Below are 15,135 nucleotides of genomic sequence, written 5' to 3' on the forward strand. Positions count from 1 at the left end.
CTTCCGATTTTTTTCTGATTTTTTTTTACGTTGTGCTGACCCTCGTTCTTTAAATGACGCTATCCCGAGGGGATACCTAAAGGAGAGCCGTAATGGCCTCATCTTCAGCAGGCTCCTCTTTTTTTTTTCGATTTTTTCCATTTTTTTACGTTGTGCTGACCCTCGTTCTTTAAATGATGCTATCCCGAGGAGGAACCTAAAGGCGAGCCGTAATGGCTCATCTTCGGCAGGCTCCTCCGATTTTTTTTCGATTTTTTTCCTACGTTGTGCTTGCCCTCGTTCTTTAAATGACGCTATCCCGAGGAGGACACCTAAAGGCGAGCTGTAATGCCTCATCTTGGCAGGTTCTCCGGTTTTATTTTTTCGGTTTTTTTTTACGTTGTGCTGACCTCGTTCTTTAAATGACGCTATCCCGAGGAGGACACCTAAATGCGAGCCGTAATGGCCTCATCTTTGGCAGGCTCTTCCGGTTTTTTTTTCAGTTTTTTTTTACGTTGTGCTGACCCTCGTTCTTTAAATGACGCTATCCCGAGGAGGACACCTAAAGGCGAGCCGTAATGGCCTCATCTTCGGCAGTCTCTCCGGTTTTTTTTCCGGTTTTTTTTTACGTTGTGCTGACCTCGTTCTTTAAATGACGCTATCCCGAGTAGGACACCTAAAGGCGAGCCGTAATGGCCTCATCTTCGGCAGGTCTCCGTTTTTTTTTTCGTTTTTTTTTACGTTGTGCTGACCTCGTTCTTTAAATGACGCTATCCCGAGGAGGACACCTAAAGCGAGCCGTAATGGCCTCATCTTCGGCAGGCTCTTCCGGTTTTTTTTTCCAGTTTTTTTTTACGTTGTGCTGACCCTCGTTCTTTAAATGACGCTATCCCGAGGAGGACACCTAAAGGCGAGCCGTAATGGCCTCATCTTCGGCAGGCTCTTCCGATTTTTTTTCTGTTTTTTTTTACGTTGTGCTGACCCTCGTTCTTTAAATGACGCTATCCCGAGGGGACACCTAAAGGGAGCCGTAATGGCCTCATCTTCGCAGGCTCCTGTTTTTTTTTCCGATTTTTTTTTTTACGTTGTGCTGACCCTCGTTCTTTAAATGACGCTATCCCGAGGAGGACACCTAAAGCGAGCCGTAATGGCCTCATCTTCGGCAGGCTCTCCGTTTTTTTTTCGTTTTTTTTACGTTGTGCTGACCCTCGTTCTTTAAATGACGCTATCCCGAGGAGGACACCTAAAGGCGAGCCGTAATGGCCTCATCTTCGGCAGGCTCTCCGGTTTTTTTTCGTTTTTTTTTTACGTTGTGCTGACCCTCGTTCTTTAAATGACGCTATCCCGAGGAGGACACCTAAAGGCGAGCCGTAATGGCCTCATCTTCGGCAGGCTCTTCCGGTTTTTTTTTCCGTTTTTTTTTACGTTGTGCTGACCCTCGTTCTTTAAATGACGCTATCCCGAGGAGGACACCTAAAGGCGAGCCGTAATGGCCTCATCTTCGGCAGGCTCTCCGGTTTTTTTTTTCGGTTTTTTTTTACGTTGTGCTGACCCTCGTTCTTTAAATGACGCTATCCGAGGAGGACACCTAAAGGCGAGCCGTAATGCCTCATCTTCGCAGGCTCCTCCTTTTTTTTTTCGTTTTTTTTTTTTTTACGTTGTGCTGACCCTCGTTCTTTAAATGACGCTATCCCGAGGAGGACACCTAAAGGCGAGCCGTAATGGCCTCATCTTCGGCAGGCTCTTCCGTTTTTTTTTCGTTTTTTTTTACGTTGTGCTGACCCTCGTTCTTTAAATGACGCTATCCCGAGGAGGACACCTAAAGGGAGCCGTAATGGCCTCATCTTCGCAGGCTCCTCCGTTTTTTTTTCGTTTTTTTTTTACGTTGTGCTGACCCTCGTTCTTTAAATGACGCTATCCCGAGGAGGACACCTAAAGGCGAGCCGTAATGGCCTCATCTTCGCAGGCTCCTCCGTTTTTTTTTTTTTTTTTTTTTACGTTGTGCTGACCCTCGTTCTTTAAATGACGCTATCCCGAGGAGGACACCTAAAGGCGAGCCGTAATGGCCTCATCTTCGGCAGGCTCTCCGTTTTTTTTTCGTTTTTTTTTACGTTGTGCTGACCCTCGTTCTTTAAATGACGCTATCCCGAGGAGGACACCTAAAGGCGAGCCGTAATGGCCTCATCTTCGCAGGCTCTCCGTTTTTTTTCGTTTTTTTTTACGTTGTGCTGACCCTCGTTCTTTAAATGACGCTATCCCGAGGAGGACACCTAAAGCGAGCCGTAATGGCCTCATCTTCGGCAGGCTCTCCGTTTTTTTTTCGATTTTTTTTTACGTTGTGCTGACCCTCGTTCTTTAAATGACGCTATCCCGAGGAGGACACCTAAAGGCGAGCCGTAATGGCCTCATCTTCGCAGGCTCTCCGTTTTTTTTTTCCGTTTTTTTTTTTACGTTGTGCTGACCCTCGTTCTTTAAATGACGCTATCCCGAGGAGGACACCTAAAGGCGAGCCGTAATGGCCTCATCTTCGGCAGGCTCCTCCGTTTTTTTTCGATTTTTTTTTACGTTGTGCTGACCCTCGTTCTTTAAATGACGCTATCCCGAGGAGGACACCTAAAGGCGAGCCGTAATGGCCTCATCTTCGCAGGTCTCCGGTTTTTTTTTTCGTTTTTTTTTTACGTTGTGCTGACCCTCGTTCTTTAAATGACGCTATCCCGAGGAGGACACCTAAAGGCGAGCCGTAATGGCCTCATCTTCGGCAGGCTCTCCGTTTTTTTTTCGTTTTTTTTTACGTTGTGCTGACCCTCGTTCTTTAAATGACGCTATCCCGAGGAGGACACCTAAAGGCGAGCCGTAATGGCCTCATCTTCGGCAGGCTCTCCGTTTTTTTTCGTTTTTTTTTTACGTTGTGCTGACCCTCGTTCTTTAAATGACGCTATCCCGAGGAGGACACCTAAAGGCGAGCCGTAATGGCCTCATCTTCGGCAGGCTCTCCGTTTTTTTTTCGTTTTTTTTACGTTGTGCTGACCCTCGTTCTTTAAATGACGCTATCCCGAGGAGGACACCTAAAGGCGAGCCGTAATGGCCTCATCTTCGGCAGGCTCTCCGTTTTTTTTTCCGTTTTTTTTTACGTTGTGCTGACCCTCGTTCTTTAAATGACGCTATCCCGAGGAGGACACCTAAAGGCGAGCCGTAATGGCCTCATCTTCGGCAGGCTCTCCGTTTTTTTTTCGATTTTTTTTTACGTTGTGCTGACCCTCGTTCTTTAAATGACGCTATCCCGAGGAGGACACCTAAAGGAGAGCCGTAATGGCCTCATCTTCGGCAGGCTCCTCCGTTTTTTTTTCCGTTTTTTTTTTTTACGTTGTGCTGACCCTCGTTCTTTAAATGACGCTATCCCGAGGAGGACACCTAAAGGCGAGCCGTAATGGCCTCATCTTCGGCAGGCTCCTCCGTTTTTTTTTCGTTTTTTTTTACGTTGTGCTGACCCTCGTTCTTTAAATGACGCTATCCCGAGGAGGACACCTAAAGGCGAGCCGTAATGGCCTCATCTTCGGCAGGCTCTCCGGTTTTTTTTTCGGTTTTTTTTTACGTTGTGCTGACCTCGTTCTTTAAATGACGCTATCCCGAGGAGGACACCTAAAGCGAGCCGTAATGGCCTCATCTTCGGCAGGCTCTTCCGGTTTTTTTTTCGTTTTTTTTTACGTTGTGCTGACCCTCGTTCTTTAAATGACGCTATCCCGAGGAGGACACCTAAAGGCGAGCCGTAATGGCCTCATCTTCGGCAGGCTCTCCGGTTTTTTTTTTCGTTTTTTTTTTACGTTGTGCTGACCCTCGTTCTTTAAATGACGCTATCCCGAGGAGGACACCTAAAGGCGAGCCGTAATGGCCTCATCTTCGGCAGGCTCTCCGTTTTTTTTTCGTTTTTTTTTACGTTGTGCTGACCCTCGTTCTTTAAATGACGCTATCCCGAGGAGGACACCTAAAGGCGAGCCGTAATGGCCTCATCTTCGCAGGCTCCTCCGTTTTTTTTCGTTTTTTTTTTTTTACGTTGTGCTGACCCTCGTTCTTTAAATGACGCTATCCCGAGGAGGACACCTAAAGGCGAGCCGTAATGGCCTCATCTTCGGCAGGCTCCTCCGTTTTTTTTTCGTTTTTTTTTTTACGTTGTGCTGACCCTCGTTCTTTAAATGACGCTATCCCGAGGAGGACACCTAAAGGCGAGCCGTAATGGCCTCATCTTCGGCAGGCTCCTCCATTTTTTTTCGTTTTTTTTTTACGTTGTGCTGACCCTCGTTCTTTAAATGACGCTATCCCGAGGAGGACACCTAAAGGCGAGCCGTAATGGCCTCATCTTCGGCAGGCTCCTCCGTTTTTTTTCGTTTTTTTTTACGTTGTGCTGACCTCGTTCTTTAAATGACGCTATCCCGAGGAGGACACCTAAAGGCGAGCCGTAATGGCCTCATCTTCGGCAGGCTCTCCGTTTTTTTTCGTTTTTTTTTACGTTGTGCTGACCCTCGTTCTTTAAATGACGCTATCCCGAGGAGGACACCTAAAGGCGAGCCGTAATGGCCTCATCTTCGGCAGGCTCCTCCGGTTTTTTTTCGTTTTTTTTTTACGTTGTGCTGACCTCGTTCTTTAAATGACGCTATCCCGAGGAGGACACCTAAAGGCGAGCCGTAATGGCCTCATCTTCGGCAGGCTCTCCGTTTTTTTTGTTTTTTTTTTACGTTGTGCTGACCTCGTTCTTTAAATGACGCTATCCCGAGGAGGACACCTAAAGGCGAGCCGTAATGGCCTCATCTTCGGCAGGCTCTTCCGATTTTTTTCGTTTTTTTTTACGTTGTGCTGACCCTCGTTCTTTAAATGACGCTATCCCGAGGAGGACACCTAAAGGCGAGCCGTAATGGCCTCATCTTCGCAGGCTCTCCGTTTTTTTTTTCGTTTTTTTTTTTTACGTTGTGCTGACCTCGTTCTTTAAATGACGCTATCCCGAGGAGGACACCTAAAGGCGAGCCGTAATGGCCTCATCTTCGGCAGGCTCTCCGTTTTTTTTCGTTTTTTTTTTTACGTTGTGCTGACCCTCGTTCTTTAAATGACGCTATCCCGAGGAGGACACCTAAAGGCGAGCCGTAATGGCCTCATCTTCGGCAGGCTCCTCCGTTTTTTTTCGTTTTTTTTTACGTTGTGCTGACCCTCGTTCTTTAAATGACGCTATCCCGAGGAGGACACCTAAAGGCGAGCCGTAATGGCCTCATCTTCGGCAGGCTCTCCGTTTTTTTTCGTTTTTTTTTTACGTTGTGCTGACCTCGTTCTTTAAATGACGCTATCCCGAGGAGGACACCTAAAGGCGAGCCGTAATGGCCTCATCTTCGGCAGGCTCTCCGTTTTTTTTCGTTTTTTTTTACGTTGTGCTGACCCTCGTTCTTTAAATGACGCTATCCCGAGGAGGACACCTAAAGGGAGCCGTAATGGCCTCATCTTCGCAGGCTCTCCGTTTTTTTTCGTTTTTTTTTTTACGTTGTGCTGACCCTCGTTCTTTAAATGACGCTATCCCGAGGAGGACACCTAAAGCGAGCCGTAATGGCCTCATCTTCGGCAGGCTCTCCGTTTTTTTTTCGTTTTTTTTTTACGTTGTGCTGACCCTCGTTCTTTAAATGACGCTATCCCGAGGAGGACACCTAAAGGCGAGCCGTAATGGCCTCATCTTCGGCAGGCTCCTCCATTTTTTTTCGTTTTTTTTTTTACGTTGTGCTGACCCTCGTTCTTTAAATGACGCTATCCCGAGGAGGACACCTAAAGGCGAGCCGTAATGGCCTCATCTTCGGCAGGCTCTCCGGTTTTTTTTTTCGGTTTTTTTTTTACGTTGTGCTGACCCTCGTTCTTTAAATGACGCTATCCCGAGGAGGACACCTAAAGGCGAGCCGTAATGGCCTCATCTTCGGCAGGCTCCTCCGGTTTTTTTTTCGTTTTTTTTTTACGTTGTGCTGACCCTCGTTCTTTAAATGACGCTATCCCGAGGAGGACACCTAAAGGCGAGCCGTAATGGCCTCATCTTCGGCAGGCTCCTCCGGTTTTTTTTCGTTTTTTTTTTTTACGTTGTGCTGACCCTCGTTCTTTAAATGACGCTATCCCGAGGAGGACACCTAAAGGCGAGCCGTAATGGCCTCATCTTCGGCAGGCTCCTCGTTTTTTTTTCGTTTTTTTTTTTACGTTGTGCTGACCCTCGTTCTTTAAATGACGCTATCCCGAGGAGGACACCTAAAGGCGAGCCGTAATGGCCTCATCTTCGGCAGGCTCTCCGTTTTTTTTCGTTTTTTTTTACGTTGTGCTGACCCTCGTTCTTTAAATGACGCTATCCCGAGGAGGACACCTAAAGGCGAGCCGTAATGGCCTCATCTTCGGCAGGCTCCTCCGTTTTTTTTCGGTTTTTTTTTTACGTTGTGCTGACCCTCGTTCTTTAAATGACGCTATCCCGAGGAGGACACCTAAAGGCGAGCCGTAATGGCCTCATCTTCGGCAGGCTCTTCCGGTTTTTTTTCCGTTTTTTTTTACGTTGTGCTGACCCTCGTTCTTTAAATGACGCTATCCCGAGGAGGACACCTAAAGGCGAGCCGTAATGGCCTCATCTTCGGCAGGCTCTCCGTTTTTTTTTTTTTCCGTTTTTTTTTACGTTGTGCTGACCCTCGTTCTTTAAATGACGCTATCCCGAGGAGGACACCTAAAGGCGAGCCGTAATGGCCTCATCTTCGCAGGCTCTTCCGTTTTTTTTTCGTTTTTTTTTTTTTTACGTTGTGCTGACCCTCGTTCTTTAAATGACGCTATCCCGAGGAGGACACCTAAAGGCGAGCCGTAATGGCCTCATCTTCGGCAGGCTCCTCGTTTTTTTTTCGGTTTTTTTTTTTTTACGTTGTGCTGACCCTCGTTCTTTAAATGACGCTATCCCGAGGAGGACACCTAAAGGCGAGCCGTAATGGCCTCATCTTCGCAGGCTCCTCCGTTTTTTTTTCGTTTTTTTTTTACGTTGTGCTGACCCTCGTTCTTTAAATGACGCTATCCCGAGGAGGACACCTAAAGGCGAGCCGTAATGGCCTCATCTTCGCAGGCTCTCCGTTTTTTTTTTTCCGTTTTTTTTTACGTTGTGCTGACCCTCGTTCTTTAAATGACGCTATCCCGAGGAGACACCTAAAGGCGAGCCGTAATGCCTCATCTTCGCAGGCTCTCCGGTTTTTTTTTTCGTTTTTTTTTACGTTGTGCTGACCCTCGTTCTTTAAATGACGCTATCCCGAGGAGGACACCTAAAGGCGAGCCGTAATGGCCTCATCTTCGGCAGGCTCCTCCGGTTTTTTTTTCGTTTTTTTTTACGTTGTGCTGACCCTCGTTCTTTAAATGACGCTATCCCGAGGAGGACACCTAAAGGCGAGCCGTAATGGCCTCATCTTCGGCAGGCTCTCCGTTTTTTTTTCCGTTTTTTTTTTTTTACGTTGTGCTGACCCTCGTTCTTTAAATGACGCTATCCCGAGGAGGACACCTAAAGGCGAGCCGTAATGGCCTCATCTTCGGCAGGCTCTCCGGTTTTTTTTCCGATTTTTTTTTTTACGTTGTGCTGACCCTCGTTCTTTAAATGACGCTATCCCGAGGAGGACACCTAAAGGCGAGCCGTAATGGCCTCATCTTCGCAGGCTCCTCCTTTTTTTTGTTTTTTTTTTTTTACGTTGTGCTGACCCTCGTTCTTTAAATGACGCTATCCCGAGGAGGACACCTAAAGGCGAGCCGTAATGGCCTCATCTTCGGCAGGCTCCTCCGTTTTTTTTTTCGTTTTTTTTTACGTTGTGCTGACCCTCGTTCTTTAAATGACGCTATCCCGAGGAGGACACCTAAAGGCGAGCCGTAATGGCCTCATCTTCGGCAGGCTCCTCCGTTTTTTTTTCGTTTTTTTTTTACGTTGTGCTGACCCTCGTTCTTTAAATGACGCTATCCCGAGGAGGACACCTAAAGGCGAGCCGTAATGGCCTCATCTTCGCAGGCTCCTTTTTTTTTTCGTTTTTTTTTTTTACGTTGTGCTGACCTCGTTCTTTAAATGACGCTATCCCGAGGAGGACACCTAAAGGCGAGCCGTAATGGCCTCATCTTCGGCAGGCTCTCCTTTTTTTTCCGTTTTTTTTTTTTTTACGTTGTGCTGACCCTCGTTCTTTAAATGACGCTATCCCGAGGAGGACACCTAAAGCGAGCCGTAATGGCCTCATCTTCGGCAGGCTCTCCGGTTTTTTTTCTGTTTTTTTTTACGTTGTGCTGACCCTCGTTCTTTAAATGACGCTATCCCGAGGGGAACCTAAAGGGAGCCGTAATGCCTCATCTTCGCAGGCTCCTCCGTTTTTTTTCCGTTTTTTTTTTTTTTACGTTGTGCTGACCCTCGTTCTTTAAATGACGCTATCCCGAGGAGGACACCTAAAGGCGAGCCGTAATGGCCTCATCTTCGCAGGCTCCTCCATTTTTTTTTCGTTTTTTTTTACGTTGTGCTGACCCTCGTTCTTTAAATGACGCTATCCCGAGGAGGACACCTAAAGGCGAGCCGTAATGGCCTCATCTTCGGCAGGCTCTCCGTTTTTTTTCGTTTTTTTTTTACGTTGTGCTGACCCTCGTTCTTTAAATGACGCTATCCCGAGGAGGACACCTAAAGGCGAGCCGTAATGGCCTCATCTTCGGCAGGCTCCTCCGTTTTTTTTTCGTTTTTTTTTTACGTTGTGCTGACCCTCGTTCTTTAAATGACGCTATCCCGAGGAGGACACCTAAAGGCGAGCCGTAATGGCCTCATCTTCGGCAGGCTCCTCCGGTTTTTTTTCGGTTTTTTTTTTACGTTGTGCTGACCCTCGTTCTTTAAATGACGCTATCCCGAGGAGGACACCTAAAGCGAGCCGTAATGGCCTCATCTTCGGCAGGCTCTCCGGTTTTTTTTTCGTTTTTTTTTACGTTGTGCTGACCCTCGTTCTTTAAATGACGCTATCCCGAGGAGGACACCTAAAGGCGAGCCGTAATGGCCTCATCTTCGGCAGGCTCTCCGGTTTTTTTTCGTTTTTTTTTTTTTACGTTGTGCTGACCCTCGTTCTTTAAATGACGCTATCCCGAGGAGGACACCTAAAGGCGAGCCGTAATGCCTCATCTTCAGCAGGCTCCTCCATTTTTTTTCGTTTTTTTTTTTTTTTACGTTGTGCTGACCCTCGTTCTTTAAATGACGCTATCCCGAGGAGGACACCTAAAGGCGAGCCGTAATGGCCTCATCTTCGGCAGGCTCTCCGGTTTTTTTTTTCGTTTTTTTTTTACGTTGTGCTGACCCTCGTTCTTTAAATGACGCTATCCCGAGGAGGACACCTAAAGGCGAGCCGTAATGGCCTCATCTTCAGCAGGCTCCTCATTTTTTTCCGGTTTTTTCGTTTTTTTTTACGTTGTGCTGACCCTCGTTCTTTAAATGACGCTATCCCGAGGAGGACACCTAAAGGCGAGCCGTAATGGCCTCATCTTCGGCAGGCTCCTCCGTTTTTTTTCGTTTTTTTTTACGTTGTGCTGACCCTCGTTCTTTAAATGACGCTATCCCGAGGAGACACCTAAAGGCGAGCCGTAATGGCCTCATCTTCGCAGGCTCCTCCGTTTTTTTTTCCGTTTTTTTTTACGTTGTGCTGACCCTCGTTCTTTAAATGACGCTATCCCGAGGAGGACACCTAAAGGCGAGCCGTAATGGCCTCATCTTCGGCAGGCTCCTCCTTTTTTTTTCGGTTTTTTTTTTTACGTTGTGCTGACCCTCGTTCTTTAAATGACGCTATCCCGAGGAGGACACCTAAAGGCGAGCCGTAATGGCCTCATCTTCGCAGGCTCCTCCGTTTTTTTTCGTTTTTTCTTTTTTTTTACGTTGTGCTGACCCTCGTTCTTTAAATGACGCTATCCCGAGGAGGACACCTAAAGGCGAGCCGTAATGGCCTCATCTTCGGCAGGCTCCTTCCATTTTTTTTCGTTTTTTTTTACGTTGTGCTGACCCTCGTTCTTTAAATGACGCTATCCCGAGGAGGACACCTAAAGGCGAGCCGTAATGGCCTCATCTTCGCAGGCTCCTCTTTTTTTTTCGATTTTTTTTTTTTTTACGTTGTGCTGACCCTCGTTCTTTAAATGACGCTATCCCGAGGAGGACACCTAAAGGCGAGCCGTAATGGCCTCATCTTCGCAGGCTCCTCCGTTTTTTTTTCGTTTTTTTTTTTACGTTGTGCTGACCCTCGTTCTTTAAATGACGCTATCCCGAGGAGGACACCTAAAGGCGAGCCGTAATGGCCTCATCTTCGGCAGGCTCCTCCGTTTTTTTTTTCTTTTTTTTTACGTTGTGCTGACCCTCGTTCTTTAAATGACGCTATCCCGAGGAGGACACCTAAAGGCGAGCCGTAATGGCCTCATCTTCGGCAGGCTCCTTTTTTTTTTCGTTTTTTTTTACGTTGTGCTGACCCTCGTTCTTTAAATGACGCTATCCCGAGGAGGACACCTAAAGGAGAGCCGTAATGGCCTCATCTTCGCAGGCTCCTTCCGTTTTTTTCGTTTTTTTTTTTACGTTGTGCTGACCCTCGTTCTTTAAATGACGCTATCCCGAGGAGGACACCTAAAGGCGAGCCGTAATGGCCTCATCTTCGGCAGGCTCTCCGGTTTTTTTTTCGTTTTTTTTTACGTTGTGCTGACCCTCGTTCTTTAAATGACGCTATCCCGAGGAGGACACCTAAAGGCGAGCCGTAATGGCCTCATCTTCGGCAGGCTCTTCCGGTTTTTTTCTGTTTTTTTTACGTTGTGCTGACCCTCGTTCTTTAAATGACGCTATCCCGAGGAGGACACCTAAAGGCGAGCCGTAATGGCCTCATCTTCGGCAGGCTCTTCCGGTTTTTTTCTGTTTTTTTTACGTTGTGCTGACCCTCGTTCTTTAAATGACGCTATCCCGAGGAGGACACCTAAAGGCGAGCCGTAATGGCCTCATCTTCGCAGGCTCTCCGGTTTTTTTTCGTTTTTTTTTTTTACGTTGTGCTGACCCTCGTTCTTTAAATGACGCTATCCCGAGGAGGACACCTAAAGGCGAGCCGTAATGGCCTCATCTTCGGCAGGCTCTCCGGTTTTTTTTCGTTTTTTTTTTTACGTTGTGCTGACCCTCGTTCTTTAAATGACGCTATCCCGAGGAGGACACCTAAAGGCGAGCCGTAATGGCCTCATCTTCGGCAGGCTCTCCGTTTTTTTTTCCGTTTTTTTTTTACGTTGTGCTGACCCTCGTTCTTTAAATGACGCTATCCCGAGGAGGACACCTAAAGGCGAGCCGTAATGGCCTCATCTTCGCAGGCTCCTCATTTTTTTTCCGTTTTTTTTTTTACGTTGTGCTGACCCTCGTTCTTTAAATGACGCTATCCCGAGGAGGACACCTAAAGGCGAGCCGTAATGGCCTCATCTTCGGCAGGCTCTCCGTTTTTTTTCGATTTTTCGTTTTTTTTACGTTGTGCTGACCCTCGTTCTTTAAATGACGCTATCCCGAGGAGGACACCTAAAGGCGAGCCGTAATGGCCTCATCTTCAGCAGGCTCCTCTTTTTTTTTCCGTTTTTTTTTTTTTTACGTTGTGCTGACCCTCGTTCTTTAAATGACGCTATCCGAGGAGGACACCTAAAGGCGAGCCGTAATGGCCTCATCTTCGGCAGGCTCCTTCCGGTTTTTTTCCGTTTTTTTTTTACGTTGTGCTGACCCTCGTTCTTTAAATGACGCTATCCCGAGGAGGACACCTAAAGGCGAGCCGTAATGGCCTCATCTTCAGCAGGCTCCTCTTTTTTTTCGTTTTTTTTTTTTACGTTGTGCTGACCCTCGTTCTTTAAATGACGCTATCCCGAGGAGGACACCTAAAGGCGAGCCGTAATGGCCTCATCTTCGCAGGCTCCTCTTTTTTTTTTCGTTTTTTTTTTTTTACGTTGTGCTGACCCTCGTTCTTTAAATGACGCTATCCCGAGGAGGACACCTAAAGGCGAGCCGTAATGGCCTCATCTTCGCAGGCTCCTCTTTTTTTTTCGATTTTTTTTTTACGTTGTGCTGACCCTCGTTCTTTAAATGACGCTATCCCGAGGAGGACACCTAAAGGCGAGCCGTAATGGCCTCATCTTCGGCAGGCTCCTCTTTTTTTTTCCGTTTTTTTTTTTTTACGTTGTGCTGACCCTCGTTCTTTAAATGACGCTATCCCGAGGAGGACACCTAAAGGCGAGCCGTAATGGCCTCATCTTCGGCAGGCTCCTCCGGTTTTTTTTCGTTTTTTTTTTACGTTGTGCTGACCTCGTTCTTTAAATGACGCTATCCCGAGGAGGACACCTAAAGGCGAGCCGTAATGGCCTCATCTTCGCAGGCTCCTCCGTTTTTTTTTCGTTTTTTTTTACGTTGTGCTGACCCTCGTTCTTTAAATGACGCTATCCCGAGAGGACACCTAAAGGCGAGCCGTAATGCCTCATCTTCGCAGGTCTCCGTTTTTTTTTCGATTTTTTTTTACGTTGTGCTGACCCTCGTTCTTTAAATGACGCTATCCCGAGGAGACACCTAAAGGCGAGCCGTAATGGCCTCATCTTCGGCAGGCTCCTCTTTTTTTTTCGTTTTTTTTTACGTTGTGCTGACCTCGTTCTTTAAATGACGCTATCCCGAGGAGGACACCTAAAGGCGAGCCGTAATGGCCTCATCTTCGGCAGGCTCTCCGGTTTTTTTTTTTTTTTTTTTACGTTGTGCTGACCCTCGTTCTTAAATGACGCTATCCCGAGGGGACACCTAAAGGCGAGCCGTAATGGCCTCATCTTCGCAGGCTCCTCCGGTTTTTTTCGTTTTTTTTTACGTTGTGCTGACCCTCGTTCTTTAAATGACGCTATCCCGAGGGGACACCTAAAGGCGAGCCGTAATGGCCTCATCTTCGGCAGGCTCCTCTTTTTTTTTCGGTTTTTTTTTTACGTTGTGCTGACCCTCGTTCTTTAAATGACGCTATCCCGAGGAGGACACCTAAAGGCGAGCCGTAATGGCCTCATCTTCGGAGGCTCTTCCGTTTTTTTTCTGTTTTTTTTTACGTTGTGCTGACCCCGTTCTTTAAATGACGTATCCCGAGGGGAACCTAAAGGAGAGCCGTAATGGCCTCATCTTCAGCAGGCTCCTCTTTTTTTTCGTTTTTTTCCGTTTTTTTTTACGTTGTGCTGACCCTCGTTCTTTAAATGACGCTATCCGAGGAGGACACCTAAAGGCGAGCCGTAATGGCCTCATCTTCGGCAGGCTCCTCCGGTTTTTTTTTTCGTTTTTTCTTTTTTTTTTACGTTGTGCTGACCCTCGTTCTTTAAATGATGCTATCCGGAGGAGGACACCTAAAGGCGAGCCGTAATGGCCTCATCTTCGGCAGGCTCCTCCATTTTTTTTCGGTTTTTTTTTTAACGTTGTGCTGACCTCGTTTTTAAATGACGCTATCCCGAGGAGGACACCTAAAGGCGAGCCGTAATGCCTCATTTTAGCAGGCTCCTCCGTTTTTTTTTCGTTTTTTTTTACTTGTGCTGACCCTCGTTCTTTAAATGACGCTATCCCGAGGAGGACACCTAAAGGCGAGCCGTAATGGCCTCATCTTCGCAGGTCCTCCGTTTTTTTTTCCGTTTTTTTTTACGTTGTGCTGACCCTCGTTCTTTAAATGAGCTATCCCGAGGAGGACACCTAAAGGCGAGCCGTAATGGCCTCATCTTCGGCAGGCTCCTCCGGTTTTTTTTTCTTTTTTTTTACGTTGTGCTGACCCTCGTTCTTTAAATGACGCTATCCCGAGGAGGACACCTAAAGGCGAGCCGTAATGGCCTCATCTTCGCAGGCTCCTCCGGTTTTTTTTTTCGGTTTTTTTTTACGTTGTGCTGCCCTCGTTCTTTAAATGACGCTATCCCGAGGAGGACACCTAAAGCGAGCCGTAATGGCCTCATCTTCGGCAGGCTCTTCCGGTTTTTTTTCCTTTTTTTTTACGTTGTGCTGACCCTCGTTCTTTAAATGACGCTATCCCGAGGAGGACACCTAAAGGCGAGCCGTAATGCCTCATCTTCGGCAGGCTCCTCCGGTTTTTTTTTGTTTTTTTTTACGTTGTGCTTGACCTCGTTCTTTAAATGACGCTATCCCGAGGAGGACACCTAAAGGCGAGCCGTAATGGCCTCATCTTCGGCAGGCTCCTCCGTTTTTTTTTCGGTTTTTTTTTTACGTTGTGCTGACCCTCGTTCTTTAAATGACGCTATCCCGAGGAGGACACCTAAAGCGAGCCGTAATGGCCTCATCTTCGCAGGCTCTTCCGGTTTTTTTTTTCTTTTTTTTTTACGTTGTGCTGACCCTCGTTCTTTAAATGACGCTATCCCGAGGAGGACACCTAAAGGCGAGCCGTAATGGCCTCATCTTCAGCAGGCTCCTCCTTTTTTTTCGTTTTTTCGTTTTTTTTACGTTGTGCTGACCCTCGTTCTTTAAATGACGCTATCCCGAGGAGGACACCTAAAGGCGAGCCGTAATGGCCTCATCTTCGGCAGGCTCTCCATTTTTTTTTTTTTTTTTTACGTTGTGCTGACCCTCGTTCTTTAAATGACGCTATCCCGAGGAGGACACCTAAAGGCGAGCCGTAATGGCCTCATCTTCAGCAGGTCCTCTTTTTTTTTTCGATTTTTTTTTTTTTAGTTTGCTGACCCTCGTTCTTTAAATGACGTATCCCGAGGAGGACACCTAAAGGAGCCGTAATGGCCTCATCTTCGCAGGCTCCTCCATTTTTTTTCGGTTTTTTTTTTTACGTTGTGCTGACCCTCGTTCTTTAAATGATGCTATCCGAGGAGGACACCTAAAGGCGAGCCGTAATGCCTCATCTTCGGCAGGCTCCTCCATTTTTTTTCGGTTTTTTTTTTTTTTTACGTTGTGCTGACCCTCGTTCTTTAAATGACGCTATCCGAGGAGGAACCTAAAGCGAGCCGTAATGGCCTCATCTTAGCAGGCTCCTTTTTTTTTTCGTTTTTTTTTTTTTTACGTTGTCTGACCCTCGTTCTTTAAATGAGCTATCCCGAGGAGGACACCTAAAGGCGAGCCGTAATGGCCTCATCTTCGGCAGGCTCCTCCGTTTTTTTTCTTTTTTTTTTTAC

This window comes from Arachis hypogaea, chromosome 13 (assembly GCF_003086295.3).
Source record: "Arachis hypogaea cultivar Tifrunner chromosome 13, arahy.Tifrunner.gnm2.J5K5, whole genome shotgun sequence".
In the NCBI taxonomy this organism is placed as follows: Eukaryota; Viridiplantae; Streptophyta; class Magnoliopsida; order Fabales; family Fabaceae; genus Arachis; species Arachis hypogaea.